General features: G+C 46.3%; 27 non-coding genes across 27 annotated transcripts; all 27 read left to right on the top strand.

Moving 5' to 3' along the window:
- The first annotated feature begins 478 nt into the window (after window positions 1-478).
- On the top strand, window positions 479-550 carry trnae-cuc (transfer RNA glutamic acid (anticodon CUC)). Its single transcript has one exon. It is a non-coding gene; the product is annotated as a tRNA-Glu (tRNA).
- Window positions 551-1,701: 1,151 nt separating this feature from the next.
- On the top strand, window positions 1,702-1,773 carry trnae-cuc (transfer RNA glutamic acid (anticodon CUC)). Its single transcript has one exon. It is a non-coding gene; the product is annotated as a tRNA-Glu (tRNA).
- A 1,151-nt stretch (window positions 1,774-2,924) lies between these two features.
- Window positions 2,925-2,996, top strand: trnae-cuc (transfer RNA glutamic acid (anticodon CUC)). The gene has a single exon. It is a non-coding gene; the product is annotated as a tRNA-Glu (tRNA).
- A 1,148-nt stretch (window positions 2,997-4,144) lies between these two features.
- trnae-cuc (transfer RNA glutamic acid (anticodon CUC)) lies at window positions 4,145-4,216 on the top strand. Its single transcript has one exon. It is a non-coding gene; the product is annotated as a tRNA-Glu (tRNA).
- A 109-nt stretch (window positions 4,217-4,325) lies between these two features.
- Window positions 4,326-4,397, top strand: trnae-cuc (transfer RNA glutamic acid (anticodon CUC)). The gene has a single exon. It is a non-coding gene; the product is annotated as a tRNA-Glu (tRNA).
- A 970-nt stretch (window positions 4,398-5,367) lies between these two features.
- trnae-cuc (transfer RNA glutamic acid (anticodon CUC)) lies at window positions 5,368-5,439 on the top strand. Its single transcript has one exon. It is a non-coding gene; the product is annotated as a tRNA-Glu (tRNA).
- Window positions 5,440-5,548: 109 nt separating this feature from the next.
- Window positions 5,549-5,620, top strand: trnae-cuc (transfer RNA glutamic acid (anticodon CUC)). Its single transcript has one exon. It is a non-coding gene; the product is annotated as a tRNA-Glu (tRNA).
- Window positions 5,621-6,771: 1,151 nt separating this feature from the next.
- Window positions 6,772-6,843, top strand: trnae-cuc (transfer RNA glutamic acid (anticodon CUC)). Its single transcript has one exon. It is a non-coding gene; the product is annotated as a tRNA-Glu (tRNA).
- A 1,151-nt stretch (window positions 6,844-7,994) lies between these two features.
- trnae-cuc (transfer RNA glutamic acid (anticodon CUC)) lies at window positions 7,995-8,066 on the top strand. Its single transcript has one exon. It is a non-coding gene; the product is annotated as a tRNA-Glu (tRNA).
- A 109-nt stretch (window positions 8,067-8,175) lies between these two features.
- On the top strand, window positions 8,176-8,247 carry trnae-cuc (transfer RNA glutamic acid (anticodon CUC)). The gene has a single exon. It is a non-coding gene; the product is annotated as a tRNA-Glu (tRNA).
- A 970-nt stretch (window positions 8,248-9,217) lies between these two features.
- trnae-cuc (transfer RNA glutamic acid (anticodon CUC)) lies at window positions 9,218-9,289 on the top strand. The gene has a single exon. It is a non-coding gene; the product is annotated as a tRNA-Glu (tRNA).
- Window positions 9,290-10,440: 1,151 nt separating this feature from the next.
- trnae-cuc (transfer RNA glutamic acid (anticodon CUC)) lies at window positions 10,441-10,512 on the top strand. Its single transcript has one exon. It is a non-coding gene; the product is annotated as a tRNA-Glu (tRNA).
- Window positions 10,513-11,663: 1,151 nt separating this feature from the next.
- On the top strand, window positions 11,664-11,735 carry trnae-cuc (transfer RNA glutamic acid (anticodon CUC)). The gene has a single exon. It is a non-coding gene; the product is annotated as a tRNA-Glu (tRNA).
- Window positions 11,736-11,844: 109 nt separating this feature from the next.
- Window positions 11,845-11,916, top strand: trnae-cuc (transfer RNA glutamic acid (anticodon CUC)). Its single transcript has one exon. It is a non-coding gene; the product is annotated as a tRNA-Glu (tRNA).
- A 109-nt stretch (window positions 11,917-12,025) lies between these two features.
- On the top strand, window positions 12,026-12,097 carry trnae-cuc (transfer RNA glutamic acid (anticodon CUC)). The gene has a single exon. It is a non-coding gene; the product is annotated as a tRNA-Glu (tRNA).
- A 967-nt stretch (window positions 12,098-13,064) lies between these two features.
- trnae-cuc (transfer RNA glutamic acid (anticodon CUC)) lies at window positions 13,065-13,136 on the top strand. The gene has a single exon. It is a non-coding gene; the product is annotated as a tRNA-Glu (tRNA).
- A 109-nt stretch (window positions 13,137-13,245) lies between these two features.
- On the top strand, window positions 13,246-13,317 carry trnae-cuc (transfer RNA glutamic acid (anticodon CUC)). Its single transcript has one exon. It is a non-coding gene; the product is annotated as a tRNA-Glu (tRNA).
- A 970-nt stretch (window positions 13,318-14,287) lies between these two features.
- trnae-cuc (transfer RNA glutamic acid (anticodon CUC)) lies at window positions 14,288-14,359 on the top strand. Its single transcript has one exon. It is a non-coding gene; the product is annotated as a tRNA-Glu (tRNA).
- A 109-nt stretch (window positions 14,360-14,468) lies between these two features.
- trnae-cuc (transfer RNA glutamic acid (anticodon CUC)) lies at window positions 14,469-14,540 on the top strand. Its single transcript has one exon. It is a non-coding gene; the product is annotated as a tRNA-Glu (tRNA).
- A 1,151-nt stretch (window positions 14,541-15,691) lies between these two features.
- trnae-cuc (transfer RNA glutamic acid (anticodon CUC)) lies at window positions 15,692-15,763 on the top strand. Its single transcript has one exon. It is a non-coding gene; the product is annotated as a tRNA-Glu (tRNA).
- A 1,151-nt stretch (window positions 15,764-16,914) lies between these two features.
- On the top strand, window positions 16,915-16,986 carry trnae-cuc (transfer RNA glutamic acid (anticodon CUC)). The gene has a single exon. It is a non-coding gene; the product is annotated as a tRNA-Glu (tRNA).
- A 109-nt stretch (window positions 16,987-17,095) lies between these two features.
- On the top strand, window positions 17,096-17,167 carry trnae-cuc (transfer RNA glutamic acid (anticodon CUC)). The gene has a single exon. It is a non-coding gene; the product is annotated as a tRNA-Glu (tRNA).
- A 970-nt stretch (window positions 17,168-18,137) lies between these two features.
- trnae-cuc (transfer RNA glutamic acid (anticodon CUC)) lies at window positions 18,138-18,209 on the top strand. Its single transcript has one exon. It is a non-coding gene; the product is annotated as a tRNA-Glu (tRNA).
- Window positions 18,210-18,318: 109 nt separating this feature from the next.
- Window positions 18,319-18,390, top strand: trnae-cuc (transfer RNA glutamic acid (anticodon CUC)). The gene has a single exon. It is a non-coding gene; the product is annotated as a tRNA-Glu (tRNA).
- Window positions 18,391-19,541: 1,151 nt separating this feature from the next.
- On the top strand, window positions 19,542-19,613 carry trnae-cuc (transfer RNA glutamic acid (anticodon CUC)). The gene has a single exon. It is a non-coding gene; the product is annotated as a tRNA-Glu (tRNA).
- A 1,151-nt stretch (window positions 19,614-20,764) lies between these two features.
- Window positions 20,765-20,836, top strand: trnae-cuc (transfer RNA glutamic acid (anticodon CUC)). Its single transcript has one exon. It is a non-coding gene; the product is annotated as a tRNA-Glu (tRNA).
- A 109-nt stretch (window positions 20,837-20,945) lies between these two features.
- Window positions 20,946-21,017, top strand: trnae-cuc (transfer RNA glutamic acid (anticodon CUC)). The gene has a single exon. It is a non-coding gene; the product is annotated as a tRNA-Glu (tRNA).
- The last annotated feature ends 142 nt before the right edge of the window (window positions 21,018-21,159 follow it).

Raw genomic sequence — 21,159 nt, 5'->3', positions numbered from 1 at the left:
ACATTTTTTTTCTGAGGTCTTGGCTGATTTCCTTTGGTTTTCCCATGGAGTCAAGCAAAGAGGCACTGAGTTTGAAGGTAGGCCTTGAAATACATCTACAGGTACACCTCCAATTGACTCAAAGGATGTCAATTAGCCTATCAGAAGCCTCTAAAGCCATGACATCATTTTCGGGAATTTTCCAAACTGTTTAAAGGCACAGCCAACTTAGTGTATGTAAACTTCTGACCCACTGGATTTGTGATACACTGAATTATAAGTGAAATAATCGGTCTGTAAACAATTGTTGGAAAAATTACTTGTGTCATGCACAAAGTAGATGTCCTAACCGACTGCCAAAACTATAGTTTGTTAACAAGAAATGTGTGGAGGGGTTGACAAACAGGTTTTAATGACTCCAGCCTAAGTGGATGGAAACTTACGACTTCAACTGTATGTGCCAGCTCACACTGGGAACCGATTTTCTCTCTAGTACCCTTCCCTGGTGGTCTAGTGGTTAGGATTCGGCGCTCTCACCGCCGCGGCCCGGGTTCGATTCCCGGTCAGGGAACTACTCTTTTGCTACATGTTTACTTGTGCAACCTGTCACTATGAATATGGAAGGTTATCGCACATATGTACCAGCTCACACTGGGAACCGATTTGCACTCTAGTACCATTCCCTGGTGGTCTAGTGGTTAGGATTCGGCGCTCTCACTGCCGCGGCCTGGGTTCGATTCCCGGTCAGGGAAATAGTCTATGCTCCTTGTTTACTTGTGCAACCTGTCACTATGAATTTAGTAGGTTGTTGCACATATGTACCACTTCAAATTGCAAACTGATTTGCCCTGCAGTGTCCTTCCCAGGTGTTCTAGTGGTGCACCAGACCCTCCTGCAGCAAAGCCCCCCTGACATGATGCTGTGCTTCACGGTTGGGATGTGTTCTTTGGCTTGCGAGCCCTTTTCGATATAGGACTCGTTTGCCTGTGGATATAGACCATTTTGTACCTGTTTCCTCCAGCATCTTCACAAGGTCCTTTGCTGTAGTTCTGGGATGGATTTGCACTTTTCGACCCAAAGTACGTTCATCTCTAGGAGACAGAACGCGTCTCCTTCCTGAGCGGTATGACGCCTGCGTGGTCCCATGGTGTTTATACTTGCGTACTATTGTTTCTACAGATGAGCGAGGTACCTTCAGGCGTTTGGAAATTGCTCCCAAGGATGAACCAGATTTGTGGAGGTCTACATTTTTTTTCTGAGGTCTTGGCTGATTTCCTTTGGTTTTCCCATGGAGTCAAGCAAAGAGGCACTGAGTTTGAAGGTAGGCCTTGAAATACATCTACAGGTACACCTCCAATTGACTCAAAGGATGTCAATTAGCCTATCAGAAGCCTCTAAAGCCATGACATCATTTTCGGGAATTTTCCAAACTGTTTAAAGGCACAGCCAACTTAGTGTATGTAAACTTCTGACCCACTGGATTTGTGATACACTGAATTATAAGTGAAATAATCGGTCTGTAAACAATTGTTGGAAAAATTACTTGTGTCATGCACAAAGTAGATGTCCTAACCGACTGCCAAAACTATAGTTTGTTAACAAGAAATGTGTGGAGGGGTTGACAAACAGGTTTTAATGACTCCAGCCTAAGTGGATGGAAACTTACGACTTCAACTGTATGTGCCAGCTCACACTGGGAACCGATTTTCTCTCTAGTACCCTTCCCTGGTGGTCTAGTGGTTAGGATTCGGCGCTCTCACCGCCGCGGCCCGGGTTCGATTCCCGGTCAGGGAACTACTCTTTTGCTACATGTTTACTTGTGCAACCTGTCACTATGAATATGGAAGGTTATCGCACATATGTACCAGCTCACACTGGGAACCGATTTGCACTCTAGTACCATTCCCTGGTGGTCTAGTGGTTAGGATTCGGCGCTCTCACTGCCGCGGCCTGGGTTCGATTCCCGGTCAGGGAAATAGTCTATGCTCCTTGTTTACTTGTGCAACCTGTCACTATGAATTTAGTAGGTTGTTGCACATATGTACCACTTCAAATTGCAAACTGATTTGCCCTGCAGTGTCCTTCCCAGGTGTTCTAGTGGTGCACCAGACCCTCCTGCAGCAAAGCCCCCCTGACATGATGCTGTGCTTCACGGTTGGGATGTGTTCTTTGGCTTGCGAGCCCTTTTCGATATAGGACTCGTTTGCCTGTGGATATAGACCATTTTGTACCTGTTTCCTCCAGCATCTTCACAAGGTCCTTTGCTGTAGTTCTGGGATGGATTTGCACTTTTCGACCCAAAGTACGTTCATCTCTAGGAGACAGAACGCGTCTCCTTCCTGAGCGGTATGACGCCTGCGTGGTCCCATGGTGTTTATACTTGCGTACTATTGTTTCTACAGATGAGCGAGGTACCTTCAGGCGTTTGGAAATTGCTCCCAAGGATGAACCAGATTTGTGGAGGTCTACATTTTTTTTCTGAGGTCTTGGCTGATTTCCTTTGGTTTTCCCATGGAGTCAAGCAAAGAGGCACTGAGTTTGAAGGTAGGCCTTGAAATACATCTACAGGTACACCTCCAATTGACTCAAAGGATGTCAATTAGCCTATCAGAAGCCTCTAAAGCCATGACATCATTTTCGGGAATTTTCCAAACTGTTTAAAGGCACAGCCAACTTAGTGTATGTAAACTTCTGACCCACTGGATTTGTGATACACTGAATTATAAGTGAAATAATCGGTCTGTAAACAATTGTTGGAAAAATTACTTGTGTCATGCACAAAGTAGATGTCCTAACCGACTGCCAAAACTATAGTTTGTTAACAAGAAATGTGTGGAGGGGTTGACAAACAGGTTTTAATGACTCCAGCCTAAGTGGATGGAAACTTACGACTTCAACTGTATGTGCCAGCTCACACTGGGAACCGATTTTCTCTCTAGTACCCTTCCCTGGTGGTCTAGTGGTTAGGATTCGGCGCTCTCACCGCCGCGGCCCGGGTTCGATTCCCGGTCAGGGAACTACTCTTTTGCTACATGTTTACTTGTGCAACCTGTCACTATGAATATGGAAGGTTATCGCACATATGTACCAGCTCACACTGGGAACCGATTTGCACTCTAGTACCATTCCCTGGTGATCTAGTGGTTAGGATTCGGCGCTCTCACTGCCGCGGCCTGGGTTCGATTCCCGGTCAGGGAAATAGTCTATGCTCCTTGTTTACTTGTGCAACCTGTCACTATGAATTTAGTAGGTTGTTGCACATATGTACCACTTCAAATTGCAAACTGATTTGCCCTGCAGTGTCCTTCCCAGGTGTTCTAGTGGTGCACCAGACCCTCCTGCAGCAAAGCACCCCCGACATGATGCTGTGCTTCACGGTTGGGATGTGTTCTTTGGCTTGCGAGCCCTTTTCGATATAGGACTCGTTTGCCTGTGGATATAGACCATTTTGTACCTGTTTCCTCCAGCATCTTCACAAGGTCCTTTGTAGTTCTGGGATGGATTTGCACTTTTCGACCCAAAGTACGTTCATCTCTAGGAGACAGAACGCGTCTCCTTCCTGAGCGGTATGACGCCTGCGTGGTCCCATGGTGTTTATACTTGCGTACTATTGTTTCTACAGATGAGCGAGGTACCTTCAGGCGTTTGGAAATTGCTCCCAAGGATGAACCAGATTTGTGGAGGTCTAAATTTTTTTTCTGAGGTCTTGGCTGATTTCCTTTGGTTTTCCCATGGAGTCAAGCAAAGAGGCACTGAGTTTGAAGGTAGGCCTTGAAATACATCTACAGGTACACCTCCAATTGACTCAAAGGATGTCAATTAGCCTATCAGAAGCCTCTAAAGCCATGACATCATTTTCGGGAATTTTCCAAACTGTTTAAAGGCACAGCCAACTTAGTGTATGTAAACTTCTGACCCACTGGATTTGTGATACACTGAATTATAAGTGAAATAATCGGTCTGTAAACAATTGTTGGAAAAATTACTTGTGTCATGCACAAATTAGATGTCCTAACCGACTGCCAAAACTATAGTTTGTTAACAAGAAATGTGTGGAGGGGTTGACAAACAGGTTTTAATGACTCCAGCCTAAGTGGATGGAAACTTACGACTTCAACTGTATGTGCCAGCTCACACTGGGAACCGATTTTCTCTCTAGTACCCTTCCCTGGTGGTCTAGTGGTTAGGATTCGGCGCTCTCACCGCCGCGGCCCGGGTTCGATTCCCGGTCAGGGAACTACTCTTTTGCTACATGTTTACTTGTGCAACCTGTCACTATGAATATGGAAGGTTATCGCACATATGTACCAGCTCACACTGGGAACCGATTTGCACTCAAGTACCCTTCCCTGGTGGTCTAGTGGTTAGGATTCGGCGCTCTCACCGCCGCGGCCCGGGTTCGATTCCCGGTCAGGGAAATAGTCTATGCTCCTTGTTTACTTGTGCAACCTGTCACTATGAATTTAGTAGGTTGTTGCACATATGTACCACTTCAAATTGCAAACTGATTTGCCCTGCAGTGTCCTTCCCAGGTGTTCTAGTGGTGCACCAGACCCTCCTGCAGCAAAGCACCCCCGACATGATGCTGTGCTTCACGGTTGGGATGTGTTCTTTGGCTTGCGAGCCCTTTTCGATATAGGACTCGTTTGCCTGTGGATATAGACCATTTTGTACCTGTTTCCTCCAGCATCTTCACAAGGTCCTTTGCTGTAGTTCTGGGATGGATTTGCACTTTTCGACCCAAAGTACGTTCATCTCTAGGAGACAGAACGCGTCTCCTTCCTGAGCGGTATGACGCCTGCGTGGTCCCATGGTGTTTATACTTGCGTACTATTGTTTCTACAGATGAGCGAGGTACCTTCAGGCGTTTGGAAATTGCTCCCAAGGATGAACCAGATTTGTGGAGGTCTAAATTTTTTTTCTGAGGTCTTGGCTGATTTCCTTTGGTTTTCCCATGGAGTCAAGCAAAGAGGCACTGAGTTTGAAGGTAGGCCTTGAAATACATCTACAGGTACACCTCCAATTGACTCAAAGGATGTCAATTAGCCTATCAGAAGCCTCTAAAGCCATGACATCATTTTCGGGAATTTTCCAAACTGTTTAAAGGCACAGCCAACTTAGTGTATGTAAACTTCTGACCCACTGGATTTGTGATACACTGAATTATAAGTGAAATAATCGGTCTGTAAACAATTGTTGGAAAAATTACTTGTGTCATGCACAAATTAGATGTCCTAACCGACTGCCAAAACTATAGTTTGTTAACAAGAAATGTGTGGAGGGGTTGACAAACAGGTTTTAATGACTCCAGCCTAAGTGGATGGAAACTTACGACTTCAACTGTATGTGCCAGCTCACACTGGGAACCGATTTTCTCTCTAGTACCCTTCCCTGGTGGTCTAGTGGTTAGGATTCGGCGCTCTCACCGCCGCGGCCCGGGTTCGATTCCCGGTCAGGGAACTACTCTTTTGCTACATGTTTACTTGTGCAACCTGTCACTATGAATATGGAAGGTTATCGCACATATGTACCAGCTCACACTGGGAACCGATTTGCACTCAAGTACCCTTCCCTGGTGGTCTAGTGGTTAGGATTCGGCGCTCTCACCGCCGCGGCCCGGGTTCGATTCCCGGTCAGGGAACTACTCTTTTGCTACATGTTTACTTGTGCAACCTGTCACTATGAATATGGAAGGTTATCGCACATATGTACCAGCTCACACTGGGAACCGATTTGCACTCTAGTACCCTTCCCTGGTGGTCTAGTGGTTAGGATTCGGCGCTCTCACCGCTGCGGCCCGGGTTCGATTCCCGGTAAAGGAAATAGTCTATGCTCCTTGTTTAGTTGTGCATCCTGTCACTATGAATTTAGTAGGTTGTTGCACATATGTACCACTTCAAATTGCAAACTGATTTGCCCTGCAGTGTCCTTCCCAGGTGTTCTAGTGGTGCACCAGACCCTCCTGCAGCAAAGCACCCCCAACATGATGCTGTGCTTCACGGTTGGGATGTGTTCTTTGGCTTGCGAGCCCTTTTCGATATAGGACTCGTTTGCCTGTGGATATAGACCATTTTGTACCTGTTTCCTCCAGCATCTTCACAAGGTCCTTTGCTGTAGTTCTGGGATGGATTTGCACTTTTCGACCCAAAGTACGTTCATCTCTAGGAGACAGAACGCGTCTCCTTCCTGAGCGGTATGACGCCTGCGTGGTCCCATGGTGTTTATACTTGCGTACTATTGTTTCTACAGATGAGCGAGGTACCTTCAGGCGTTTGGAAATTGCTCCCAAGGATGAACCAGATTTGTGGAGGTCTACATTTTTTTTCTGAGGTCTTGGCTGATTTCCTTTGGTTTTCCCATGGAGTCAAGCAAAGAGGCACTGAGTTTGAAGGTAGGCCTTGAAATACATCTACAGGTACACCTCCAATTGACTCAAAGGATGTCAATTAGCCTATCAGAAGCCTCTAAAGCCATGACATCATTTTCGGGAATTTTCCAAACTGTTTAAAGGCACAGCCAACTTAGTGTATGTAAACTTCTGACCCACTGGATTTGTGATACACTGAATTATAAGTGAAATAATCGGTCTGTAAACAATTGTTGGAAAAATTACTTGTGTCATGCACAAAGTAGATGTCCTAACCGACTGCCAAAACTATAGTTTGTTAACAAGAAATGTGTGGAGGGGTTGACAAACAGGTTTTAATGACTCCAGCCTAAGTGGATGGAAACTTACGACTTCAACTGTATGTGCCAGCTCACACTGGGAACCGATTTTCTCTCTAGTACCCTTCCCTGGTGGTCTAGTGGTTAGGATTCGGCGCTCTCACCGCCGCGGCCCGGGTTCGATTCCCGGTCAGGGAACTACTCTTTTGCTACATGTTTACTTGTGCAACCTGTCACTATGAATATGGAAGGTTATCGCACATATGTACCAGCTCACACTGGGAACCGATTTGCACTCTAGTACCATTCCCTGGTGGTCTAGTGGTTAGGATTCGGCGCTCTCACTGCCGCGGCCTGGGTTCGATTCCCGGTCAGGGAAATAGTCTATGCTCCTTGTTTACTTGTGCAACCTGTCACTATGAATTTAGTAGGTTGTTGCACATATGTACCACTTCAAATTGCAAACTGATTTGCCCTGCAGTGTCCTTCCCAGGTGTTCTAGTGGTGCACCAGACCCTCCTGCAGCAAAGCCCCCCCGACATGATGCTGTGCTTCACGGTTGGGATGTGTTCTTTGGCTTGCGAGCCCTTTTCGATATAGGACTCGTTTGCCTGTGGATATAGACCATTTTGTACCTGTTTCCTCCAGCATCTTCACAAGGTCCTTTGCTGTAGTTCTGGGATGGATTTGCACTTTTCGACCCAAAGTACGTTCATCTCTAGGAGACAGAACGCGTCTCCTTCCTGAGCGGTATGACGCCTGCGTGGTCCCATGGTGTTTATACTTGCGTACTATTGTTTCTACAGATGAGCGAGGTACCTTCAGGCGTTTGGAAATTGCTCCCAAGGATGAACCAGATTTGTGGAGGTCTACATTTTTTTTCTGAGGTCTTGGCTGATTTCCTTTGGTTTTCCCATGGAGTCAAGCAAAGAGGCACTGAGTTTGAAGGTAGGCCTTGAAATACATCTACAGGTACACCTCCAATTGACTCAAAGGATGTCAATTAGCCTATCAGAAGCCTCTAAAGCCATGACATCATTTTCGGGAATTTTCCAAACTGTTTAAAGGCACAGCCAACTTAGTGTATGTAAACTTCTGACCCACTGGATTTGTGATACACTGAATTATAAGTGAAATAATCGGTCTGTAAACAATTGTTGGAAAAATTACTTGTGTCATGCACAAATTAGATGTCCTAACCGACTGCCAAAACTATAGTTTGTTAACAAGAAATGTGTGGAGGGGTTGACAAACAGGTTTTAATGACTCCAGCCTAAGTGGATGGAAACTTACGACTTCAACTGTATGTGCCAGCTCACACTGGGAACCGATTTTCTCTCTAGTACCCTTCCCTGGTGGTCTAGTGGTTAGGATTCGGCGCTCTCACCGCCGCGGCCCGGGTTCGATTCCCGGTCAGGGAACTACTCTTTTGCTACATGTTTACTTGTGCAACCTGTCACTATGAATATGGAAGGTTATCGCACATATGTACCAGCTCACACTGGGAACCGATTTGCACTCAAGTACCCTTCCCTGGTGGTCTAGTGGTTAGGATTCGGCGCTCTCACCGCCGCGGCCCGGGTTCGATTCCCGGTCAGGGAAATAGTCTATGCTCCTTGTTTACTTGTGCAACCTGTCACTATGAATTTAGTAGGTTGTTGCACATATGTACCACTTCAAATTGCAAACTGATTTGCCCTGCAGTGTCCTTCCCAGGTGTTCTAGTGGTGCACCAGACCCTCCTGCAGCAAAGCACCCCCGACATGATGCTGTGCTTCACGGTTGGGATGTGTTCTTTGGCTTGCGAGCCCTTTTCGATATAGGACTCGTTTGCCTGTGGATATAGACCATTTTGTACCTGTTTCCTCCAGCATCTTCACAAGGTCCTTTGCTGTAGTTCTGGGATGGATTTGCACTTTTCGACCCAAAGTACGTTCATCTCTAGGAGACAGAACGCGTCTCCTTCCTGAGCGGTATGACGCCTGCGTGGTCCCATGGTGTTTATACTTGCGTACTATTGTTTCTACAGATGAGCGAGGTACCTTCAGGCGTTTGGAAATTGCTCCCAAGGATGAACCAGATTTGTGGAGGTCTAAATTTTTTTTCTGAGGTCTTGGCTGATTTCCTTTGGTTTTCCCATGGAGTCAAGCAAAGAGGCACTGAGTTTGAAGGTAGGCCTTGAAATACATCTACAGGTACACCTCCAATTGACTCAAAGGATGTCAATTAGCCTATCAGAAGCCTCTAAAGCCATGACATCATTTTCGGGAATTTTCCAAACTGTTTAAAGGCACAGCCAACTTAGTGTATGTAAACTTCTGACCCACTGGATTTGTGATACACTGAATTATAAGTGAAATAATCGGTCTGTAAACAATTGTTGGAAAAATTACTTGTGTCATGCACAAAGTAGATGTCCTAACCGACTGCCAAAACTATAGTTTGTTAACAAGAAATGTGTGGAGGGGTTGACAAACAGGTTTTAATGACTCCAGCCTAAGTGGATGGAAACTTACGACTTCAACTGTATGTGCCAGCTCACACTGGGAACCGATTTTCTCTCTAGTACCCTTCCCTGGTGGTCTAGTGGTTAGGATTCGGCGCTCTCACCGCCGCGGCCCGGGTTCGATTCCCGGTCAGGGAACTACTCTTTTGCTACATGTTTACTTGTGCAACCTGTCACTATGAATATGGAAGGTTATCGCACATATGTACCAGCTCACACTGGGAACCGATTTGCACTCTAGTACCATTCCCTGGTGGTCTAGTGGTTAGGATTCGGCGCTCTCACTGCCGCGGCCTGGGTTCGATTCCCGGTCAGGGAAATAGTCTATGCTCCTTGTTTACTTGTGCAACCTGTCACTATGAATTTAGTAGGTTGTTGCACATATGTACCACTTCAAATTGCAAACTGATTTGCCCTGCAGTGTCCTTCCCAGGTGTTCTAGTGGTGCACCAGACCCTCCTGCAGCAAAGCCCCCCTGACATGATGCTGTGCTTCACGGTTGGGATGTGTTCTTTGGCTTGCGAGCCCTTTTCGATATAGGACTCGTTTGCCTGTGGATATAGACCATTTTGTACCTGTTTCCTCCAGCATCTTCACAAGGTCCTTTGCTGTAGTTCTGGGATGGATTTGCACTTTTCGACCCAAAGTACGTTCATCTCTAGGAGACAGAACGCGTCTCCTTCCTGAGCGGTATGACGCCTGCGTGGTCCCATGGTGTTTATACTTGCGTACTATTGTTTCTACAGATGAGCGAGGTACCTTCAGGCGTTTGGAAATTGCTCCCAAGGATGAACCAGATTTGTGGAGGTCTACATTTTTTTTCTGAGGTCTTGGCTGATTTCCTTTGGTTTTCCCATGGAGTCAAGCAAAGAGGCACTGAGTTTGAAGGTAGGCCTTGAAATACATCTACAGGTACACCTCCAATTGACTCAAAGGATGTCAATTAGCCTATCAGAAGCCTCTAAAGCCATGACATCATTTTCGGGAATTTTCCAAACTGTTTAAAGGCACAGCCAACTTAGTGTATGTAAACTTCTGACCCACTGGATTTGTGATACACTGAATTATAAGTGAAATAATCGGTCTGTAAACAATTGTTGGAAAAATTACTTGTGTCATGCACAAAGTAGATGTCCTAACCGACTGCCAAAACTATAGTTTGTTAACAAGAAATGTGTGGAGGGGTTGACAAACAGGTTTTAATGACTCCAGCCTAAGTGGATGGAAACTTACGACTTCAACTGTATGTGCCAGCTCACACTGGGAACCGATTTTCTCTCTAGTACCCTTCCCTGGTGGTCTAGTGGTTAGGATTCGGCGCTCTCACCGCCGCGGCCCGGGTTCGATTCCCGGTCAGGGAACTACTCTTTTGCTACATGTTTACTTGTGCAACCTGTCACTATGAATATGGAAGGTTATCGCACATATGTACCAGCTCACACTGGGAACCGATTTGCACTCTAGTACCATTCCCTGGTGATCTAGTGGTTAGGATTCGGCGCTCTCACTGCCGCGGCCTGGGTTCGATTCCCGGTCAGGGAAATAGTCTATGCTCCTTGTTTACTTGTGCAACCTGTCACTATGAATTTAGTAGGTTGTTGCACATATGTACCACTTCAAATTGCAAACTGATTTGCCCTGCAGTGTCCTTCCCAGGTGTTCTAGTGGTGCACCAGACCCTCCTGCAGCAAAGCCCCCCTGACATGATGCTGTGCTTCACGGTTGGGATGTGTTCTTTGGCTTGCGAGCCCTTTTCGATATAGGACTCGTTTGCCTGTGGATATAGACCATTTTGTACCTGTTTCCTCCAGCATCTTCACAAGGTCCTTTGCTGTAGTTCTGGGATGGATTTGCACTTTTCGACCCAAAGTACGTTCATCTCTAGGAGACAGAACGCGTCTCCTTCCTGAGCGGTATGACGCCTGCGTGGTCCCATGGTGTTTATACTTGCGTACTATTGTTTCTACAGATGAGCGAGGTACCTTCAGGCGTTTGGAAATTGCTCCCAAGGATGAACCAGATTTGTGGAGGTCTAAATTTTTTTTCTGAGGTCTTGGCTGATTTCCTTTGGTTTTCCCATGGAGTCAAGCAAAGAGGCACTGAGTTTGAAGGTAGGCCTTGAAATACATCTACAGGTACACCTCCAATTGACTCAAAGGATGTCAATTAGCCTATCAGAAGCCTCTAAAGCCATGACATCATTTTCGGGAATTTTCCAAACTGTTTAAAGGCACAGCCAACTTAGTGTATGTAAACTTCTGACCCACTGGATTTGTGATACACTGAATTATAAGTGAAATAATCGGTCTGTAAACAATTGTTGGAAAAATTACTTGTGTCATGCACAAATTAGATGTCCTAACCGACTGCCAAAACTATAGTTTGTTAACAAGAAATGTGTGGAGGGGTTGACAAACAGGTTTTAATGACTCCAGCCTAAGTGGATGGAAACTTACGACTTCAACTGTATGTGCCAGCTCACACTGGGAACCGATTTTCTCTCTAGTACCCTTCCCTGGTGGTCTAGTGGTTAGGATTCGGCGCTCTCACCGCCGCGGCCCGGGTTCGATTCCCGGTCAGGGAACTACTCTTTTGCTACATGTTTACTTGTGCAACCTGTCACTATGAATATGGAAGGTTATCGCACATATGTACCAGCTCACACTGGGAACCGATTTGCACTCAAGTACCCTTCCCTGGTGGTCTAGTGGTTAGGATTCGGCGCTCTCACCGCCGCGGCCCGGGTTCGATTCCCGGTCAGGGAACTACTCTTTTGCTACATGTTTACTTGTGCAACCTGTCACTATGAATATGGAAGGTTATCGCACATATGTACCAGCTCACACTGGGAACCGATTTGCACTCAAGTACCCTTCCCTGGTGGTCTAGTGGTTAGGATTCGGCGCTCTCACCGCCGCGGCCCGGGTTCGATTCCCGGTCAGGGAAATAGTCTATGCTCCTTGTTTACTTGTGCAACCTGTCACTATGAATTTAGTAGGTTGTTGCACATATGTACCACTTCAAATTGCAAACTGATTTGCCCTGCAGTGTCCTTCCCAGGTGTTCTAGTGGTGCACCAGACCCTCCTGCAGCAAAGCACCCCCGACATGATGCTGTGCTTCACGGTTGGGATGTGTTCTTTGGCTTGCGAGCCCTTTTCGATATAGGACTCGTTTGCCTGTGGATATAGACCATTTTGTACCTGTTTCCTCCAGCATCTTCACAAGGTCCTTTGTAGTTCTGGGATGGATTTGCACTTTTCGACCCAAAGTACGTTCATCTCTAGGAGACAGAACGCGTCTCCTTCCTGAGCGGTATGACGCCTGCGTGGTCCCATGGTGTTTATACTTGCGTACTATTGTTTCTACAGATGAGCGAGGTACCTTCAGGCGTTTGGAAATTGCTCCCAAGGATGAACCAGATTTGTGGAGGTCTAAATTTTTTTTCTGAGGTCTTGGCTGATTTCCTTTGGTTTTCCCATGGAGTCAAGCAAAGAGGCACTGAGTTTGAAGGTAGGCCTTGAAATACATCTACAGGTACACCTCCAATTGACTCAAAGGATGTCAATTAGCCTATCAGAAGCCTCTAAAGCCATGACATCATTTTCGGGAATTTTCCAAACTGTTTAAAGGCACAGCCAACTTAGTGTATGTAAACTTCTGACCCACTGGATTTGTGATACACTGAATTATAAGTGAAATAATCGGTCTGTAAACAATTGTTGGAAAAATTACTTGTGTCATGCACAAATTAGATGTCCTAACCGACTGCCAAAACTATAGTTTGTTAACAAGAAATGTGTGGAGGGGTTGACAAACAGGTTTTAATGACTCCAGCCTAAGTGGATGGAAACTTACGACTTCAACTGTATGTGCCAGCTCACACTGGGAACCGATTTTCTCTCTAGTACCCTTCCCTGGTGGTCTAGTGGTTAGGATTCGGCGCTCTCACCGCCGCGGCCCGGGTTCGATTCCCGGTCAGGGAACTACTCTTTTGCTACATGTTTACTTGTGCAACCTGTCACTATGAATATGGAAGGTTATCGCACATATGTACCAGCTCACACTGGGAACCGATTTGCACTCAAGTACCCTTCCCTGGTGGTCTAGTGGTTAGGATTCGGCGCTCTCACCGCCGCGGCCCGGGTTCGATTCCCGGTCAGGGAAATAGTCTATGCTCCTTGTTTACTTGTGCAACCTGTCACTATGAATTTAGTAGGTTGTTGCACATATGTACCACTTCAAATTGCAAACTGATTTGCCCTGCAGTGTCCTTCCCAGGTGTTCTAGTGGTGCACCAGACCCTCCTGCAGCAAAGCACCCCCGACATGATGCTGTGCTTCACGGTTGGGATGTGTTCTTTGGCTTGCGAGCCCTTTTCGATATAGGACTCGTTTGCCTGTGGATATAGACCATTTTGTACCTGTTTCCTCCAGCATCTTCACAAGGTCCTTTGCTGTAGTTCTGGGATGGATTTGCACTTTTCGACCCAAAGTACGTTCATCTCTAGGAGACAGAACGCGTCTCCTTCCTGAGCGGTATGACGCCTGCGTGGTCCCATGGTGTTTATACTTGCGTACTATTGTTTCTACAGATGAGCGAGGTACCTTCAGGCGTTTGGAAATTGCTCCCAAGGATGAACCAGATTTGTGGAGGTCTAAATTTTTTTTCTGAGGTCTTGGCTGATTTCCTTTGGTTTTCCCATGGAGTCAAGCAAAGAGGCACTGAGTTTGAAGGTAGGCCTTGAAATACATCTACAGGTACACCTCCAATTGACTCAAAGGATGTCAATTAGCCTATCAGAAGCCTCTAAAGCCATGACATCATTTTCGGGAATTTTCCAAACTGTTTAAAGGCACAGCCAACTTAGTGTATGTAAACTTCTGACCCACTGGATTTGTGATACACTGAATTATAAGTGAAATAATCGGTCTGTAAACAATTGTTGGAAAAATTACTTGTGTCATGCACAAATTAGATGTCCTAACCGACTGCCAAAACTATAGTTTGTTAACAAGAAATGTGTGGAGGGGTTGACAAACAGGTTTTAATGACTCCAGCCTAAGTGGATGGAAACTTACGACTTCAACTGTATGTGCCAGCTCACACTGGGAACCGATTTTCTCTCTAGTACCCTTCCCTGGTGGTCTAGTGGTTAGGATTCGGCGCTCTCACCGCCGCGGCCCGGGTTCGATTCCCGGTCAGGGAACTACTCTTTTGCTACATGTTTACTTGTGCAACCTGTCACTATGAATATGGAAGGTTATCGCACATATGTACCAGCTCACACTGGGAACCGATTTGCACTCAAGTACCCTTCCCTGGTGGTCTAGTGGTTAGGATTCGGCGCTCTCACCGCCGCGGCCCGGGTTCGATTCCCGGTCAGGGAACTACTCTTTTGCTACATGTTTACTTGTGCAACCTGTCACTATGAATATGGAAGGTTATCGCACATATGTACCAGCTCACACTGGGAACCGATTTGCACTCTAGTACCCTTCCCTGGTGGTCTAGTGGTTAGGATTCGGCGCTCTCACCGCTGCGGCCCGGGTTCGATTCCCGGTAAAGGAAATAGTCTATGCTCCTTGTTTAGTTGTGCATCCTGTCACTATGAATTTAGTAGGTTGTTGCACATATGTACCACTTCAAATTGCAAACTGATTTGCCCTGCAGTGTCCTTCCCAGGTGTTCTAGTGGTGCACCAGACCCTCCTGCAGCAAAGCACCCCCAACATGATGCTGTGCTTCACGGTTGGGATGTGTTCTTTGGCTTGCGAGCCCTTTTCGATATAGGACTCGTTTGCCTGTGGATATAGACCATTTTGTACCTGTTTCCTCCAGCATCTTCACAAGGTCCTTTGCTGTAGTTCTGGGATGGATTTGCACTTTTCGACCCAAAGTACGTTCATCTCTAGGAGACAGAACGCGTCTCCTTCCTGAGCGGTATGACGCCTGCGTGGTCCCATGGTGTTTATACTTGCGTACTATTGTTTCTACAGATGAGCGAGGTACCTTCAGGCGTTTGGAAATTGCTCCCAAGGATGAACCAGATTTGTGGAGGTCTACATTTTTTTTCTGAGGTCTTGGCTGATTTCCTTTGGTTTTCCCATGGAGTCAAGCAAAGAGGCACTGAGTTTGAAGGTAGGCCTTGAAATACATCTACAGGTACACCTCCAATTGACTCAAAGGATGTCAATTAGCCTATCAGAAGCCTCTAAAGCCATGACATCATTTTCGGGAATTTTCCAAACTGTTTAAAGGCACAGCCAACTTAGTGTATGTAAACTTCTGACCCACTGGATTTGTGATACACTGAATTATAAGTGAAATAATCGGTCTGTAAACAATTGTTGGAAAAATTACTTGTGTCATGCACAAAGTAGATGTCCTAACCGACTGCCAAAACTATAGTTTGTTAACAAGAAATGTGTGGAGGGGTTGACAAACAGGTTTTAATGACTCCAGCCTAAGTGGATGGAAACTTACGACTTCAACTGTATGTGCCAGCTCACACTGGGAACCGATTTTCTCTCTAGTACCCTTCCCTGGTGGTCTAGTGGTTAGGATTCGGCGCTCTCACCGCCGCGGCCCGGGTTCGATTCCCGGTCAGGGAACTACTCTTTTGCTACATGTTTACTTGTGCAACCTGTCACTATGAATATGGAAGGTTATCGCACATATGTACCAGCTCACACTGGGAACCGATTTGCACTCTAGTACCATTCCCTGGTGGTCTAGTGGTTAGGATTCGGCGCTCTCACTGCCGCGGCCTGGGTTCGATTCCCGGTCAGGGAAATAGTCTATGCTCCTTGTTTACTTGTGCAACCTGTCACTATGAATTTAGTAGGTTGTTGCACATATGTACCACTTCAAATTGCAAACTGATTTGCCCTGCAGTGTCCTTCCCAGGTGTTCTAGTGGTGCACCAGACCCTCCTGCAGCAAAGCCCCCCCGACATGATGCTGTGCTTCACGGTTGGGATGTGTTCTTTGGCTTGCGAGCCCTTTTCGATATAGGACTCGTTTGCCTGTGGATATAGACCATTTTGTACCTGTTTCCTCCAGCATCTTCACAAGGTCCTTTGCTGTAGTTCTGGGATGGATTTGCACTTTTCGACCCAAAGTACGTTCATCTCTAGGAGACAGAACGCGTCTCCTTCCTGAGCGGTATGACGCCTGCGTGGTCCCATGGTGTTTATACTTGCGTACTATTGTTTCTACAGATGAGCGAGGTACCTTCAGGCGTTTGGAAATTGCTCCCAAGGATGAACCAGATTTGTGGAGGTCTACATTTTTTTTCTGAGGTCTTGGCTGATTTCCTTTGGTTTTCCCATGGAGTCAAGCAAAGAGGCACTGAGTTTGAAGGTAGGCCTTGAAATACATCTACAGGTACACCTCCAATTGACTCAAAGGATGTCAATTAGCCTATCAGAAGCCTCTAAAGCCATGACATCATTTTCGGGAATTTTCCAAACTGTTTAAAGGCACAGCCAACTTAGTGTATGTAAACTTCTGACCCACTGGATTTGTGATACACTGAATTATAAGTGAAATAATCGGTCTGTAAACAATTGTTGGAAAAATTACTTGTGTCATGCACAAATTAGATGTCCTAACCGACTGCCAAAACTATAGTTTGTTAACAAGAAATGTGTGGAGGGGTTGACAAACAGGTTTTAATGACTCCAGCCTAAGTGGATGGAAACTTACGACTTCAACTGTATGTGCCAGCTCACACTGGGAACCGATTTTCTCTCTAGTACCCTTCCCTGGTGGTCTAGTGGTTAGGATTCGGCGCTCTCACCGCCGCGGCCCGGGTTCGATTCCCGGTCAGGGAACTACTCTTTTGCTACATGTTTACTTGTGCAACCTGTCACTATGAATATGGAAGGTTATCGCACATATGTACCAGCTCACACTGGGAACCGATTTGCACTCAAGTACCCTTCCCTGGTGGTCTAGTGGTTAGGATTCGGCGCTCTCACCGCCGCGGCCCGGGTTCGATTCCCGGTCAGGGAAATAGTCTATGCTCCTTGTTTACTTGTGCAACCTGTCACTATGAATTTAGTAGGTTGTTGCACATATGTACCACTTCAAATTGCAAACTGATTTGCCCTGCAGTGTCCTTCCCAGGTGTTCTAGTGGTGCACCAGACCCTCCTGCAGCAAAGCACCCCCGACATGATGCTGTGCTTCACGGTTGGGATGTGTTCTTTGGCTTGCGAGCCCTTTTCGATATAGGACTCGTTTGCCTGTGGATATAGACCATTTTGTACCTGTTTCCTCCAGCATCTTCACAAGGTCCTTTGCTGTAGTTCTGGGATGGATTTGCACTTTTCGACCCAAAGTACGTTCATCTCTAGGAGACAGAACGCGTCTCCTTCCTGAGCGGTATGACGCCTGCGTGGTCCCATGGTGTTTATACTTGCGTACTATTGTTTCTACAGATGAGCGAGGTACCTTCAGGCGTTTGGAAATTGCTCCCAAGGATGAACCAGATTTGTGGAGGTCTAAATTTTTTTTCTGAGGTCTTGGCTGATTTCCTTTGGTTTTCCCATGGAGTCAAGCAAAGAGGCACTGAGTTTGAAGGTAGGCCTTGAAATACATCTACAGGTACACCTCCAATTGACTCAAAGGATGTCAATTAGCCTATCAGAAGCCTCTAAAGCCATGACATCATTTTCGGGAATTTTCCAAACTGTTTAAAGGCACAGCCAACTTAGTGTATGTAAACTTCTGACCCACTGGATTTGTGATACACTGAATTATAAGTGAAATAATCGGTCTGTAAACAATTGTTGGAAAAATTACTTGTGTCATGCACAAATTAGATGTCCTAACCGACTGCCAAAACTATAGTTTGTTAACAAGAAATGTGTGGAGGGGTTGACAAACAGGTTTTAATGACTCCAGCCTAAGTGGATGGAAACTTACGACTTCAACTGTATGTGCCAGCTCACACTGGGAACCGATTTTCTCTCTAGTACCCTTCCCTGGTGGTCTAGTGGTTAGGATTCGGCGCTCTCACCGCCGCGGCCCGGGTTCGATTCCCGGTCAGGGAACTACTCTTTTGCTACATGTTTACTTGTGCAACCTGTCACTATGAATATGGAAGGTTATCGCACATATGTACCAGCTCACACTGGGAACCGATTTGCACTCAAGTACCCTTCCCTGGTGGTCTAGTGGTTAGGATTCGGCGCTCTCACCGCCGCGGCCCGGGTTCGATTCCCGGTCAGGGAACTACTCTTTTGCTACATGTTTACTTGTGCAACCTGTCACTATGAATATGGAAGGTTATCGCACATATGTACCAGCTCACACTGGGAACCGATTTGCACTCTAGTACCCTTCCCTGGTGGTCTAGTGGTTAGGATTCGGCGCTCTCACCGCTGCGGCCCGGGTTCGATTCCCGGTAAAGGAAATAGTCTATGCTCCTTGTTTAGTTGTGCATCCTGTCACTATGAATTTAGTAGGTTGTTGCACATATGTACCACTTCAAATTGCAAACTGATTTGCCCTGCAGTGTCCTTCCCAGGTGTTCTAGTGGTGCACCAGACCCTCCTGCAGCAAAGCACCCCCAACATGATGCTGTGCTTCACGGTTGGGATGTGTTCTTTGGCTTGCGAGCCCTTTTCGATATAGGACTCGTTTGCCTGTGGATATAGACCATTTTGTACCTGTTTCCTCCAGCATCTTCACAAGGTCCTTTGCTGTAGTTCTGGGATGGATTTGCACTTTTCGACCCAAAGTACGTTCATCTCTAGGAGACAGAACGCGTCTCCTTCCTGAGCGGTATGACGCCTGCGTGGTCCCATGGTGTTTATACTTGCGTACTATTGTTTCTACAGATGAGCGAGGTACCTTCAGGCGTTTGGAAATTGCTCCCAAGGATGAACCAGATTTGTGGAGGTCTACATTTTTTTTCTGAGGTCTTGGCTGATTTCCTTTGGTTTTCCCATGGAGTCAAGCAAAGAGGCACTGAGTTTGAAGGTAGGCCTTGAAATACATCTACAGGTACACCTCCAATTGACTCAAAGGATGTCAATTAGCCTATCAGAAGCCTCTAAAGCCATGACATCATTTTCGGGAATTTTCCAAACTGTTTAAAGGCACAGCCAACTTAGTGTATGTAAACTTCTGACCCACTGGATTTGTGATACACTGAATTATAAGTGAAATAATCGGTCTGTAAACAATTGTTGGAAAAATTACTTGTGTCATGCACAAAGTAGATGTCCTAACCGACTGCCAAAACTATAGTTTGTTAACAAGAAATGTGTGGAGGGGTTGACAAACAGGTTTTAATGACTCCAGCCTAAGTGGATGGAAACTTACGACTTCAACTGTATGTGCCAGCTCACACTGGGAACCGATTTTCTCTCTAGTACCCTTCCCTGGTGGTCTAGTGGTTAGGATTCGGCGCTCTCACCGCCGCGGCCCGGGTTCGATTCCCGGTCAGGGAACTACTCTTTTGCTACATGTTTACTTGTGCAACCTGTCACTATGAATATGGAAGGTTATCGCACATATGTACCAGCTCACACTGGGAACCGATTTGCACTCTAGTACCATTCCCTGGTGGTCTAGTGGTTAGGATTCGGCGCTCTCACTGCCGCGGCCTGGGTTCGATTCCCGGTCAGGGAAATAGTCTATGCTCCTTGTTTACTTGTGCAACCTGTCACTATGAATTTAGTAGGTTGTTGCACATATGTACCACTTCAAATTGCAAACTGATTTGCCCTGCAGTGTCCTTCCCAGGTGTTCTAGTGGTGCACCAGACCCTCCTGCAGCAAAGCCCCCCCGACATGATGCTGTGCTTCACGGTTGGGATGTGTTCTTTGGCTTGCGAGCCCTTTTCGATATAGGACTCGTTTGCCTGTGGATATAGACCATTTTGTACCTGTTTCCTCCAGCATCTTCACAAGGTCCTTTGCTGTAGTTCTGGGATGGATTTGCACTTTTCGACCCAAAGTACGTTCATCTCTAGGAGACAGAACGCGTCTCCTTCCTGAGCGGTATGACGCCTGCGTGGTCCCATGGTGTTTATACTTGCGTACTATTGTTTCTACAGATGAGCGAGGTACCTTCAGGCGTTTGGAAATTGCTCCCAAGGATGAACCAGATTTGTGGAGGTCTACATTTTTTTTCTGAGGTCTTGGCTGATTTCCTTTGGTTTTCCCATGGAGTCAAGCAAAGAGGCACTGAGTTTGAAGGTAGGCCTTGAAATACATCTACAGGTACACCTCCAATTGACTCAAAGGATGTCAATTAGCCTATCAGAAGCCTCTAAAGCCATGACATCATTTTCGGGAATTTTCCAAACTGTTTAAAGGCACAGCCAACTTAGTGTATGTAAACTTCTGACCCACTGGATTTGTGATACACTGAATTATAAGTGAAATAATCGGTCTGTAAACAATTGTTGGAAAAATTACTTGTGTCATGCACAAATTAGATGTCCTAACCGACTGCCAAAACTATAGTTTGTTAACAAGAAATGTGTGGAGGGGTTGACAAACAGGTTTTAATGACTCCAGCCTAAGTGGATGGAAACTTACGACTTCAACTGTATGTGCCAGCTCACACTGGGAACCGATTTTCTCTCTAGTACCCTTCCCTGGTGGTCTAGTGGTTAGGATTCGGCGCTCTCACCGCCGCGGCCCGGGTTCGATTCCCGGTCAGGGAACTACTCTTTTGCTACATGTTTACTTGTGCAACCTGTCACTATGAATATGGAAGGTTATCGCACATATGTACCAGCTCACACTGGGAACTGATTTGCACTCAAGTACCCTTCCCTGGTGGTCTAGTGGTTAGGATTCGGCGCTCTCACCGCCGCGGCCCGGGTTCGATTCCCGGTCAGGGAACTACTCTTTTGCTACATGTTTACTTGTGCAACCTGTCACTATGAATATGGAAGGTTATCGCACATATGTACCAGCTCACACTGGGAACCGATTTGCACTCTAGTACCATTCCCTGGTGGTCTAGTGGTTAGGATTCGGCGCT

This window comes from Oncorhynchus mykiss, chromosome 10, assembly GCF_057628025.1.
Source record: "Oncorhynchus mykiss isolate SJ-2025 chromosome 10, ASM5762802v1, whole genome shotgun sequence".
NCBI lineage: Eukaryota > Metazoa > Chordata > Actinopteri > Salmoniformes > Salmonidae > Oncorhynchus > Oncorhynchus mykiss.
The sequence above is the reverse complement of the archived record's forward strand: the minus strand, read 5'-3'. Positions and strand labels throughout refer to the sequence as shown.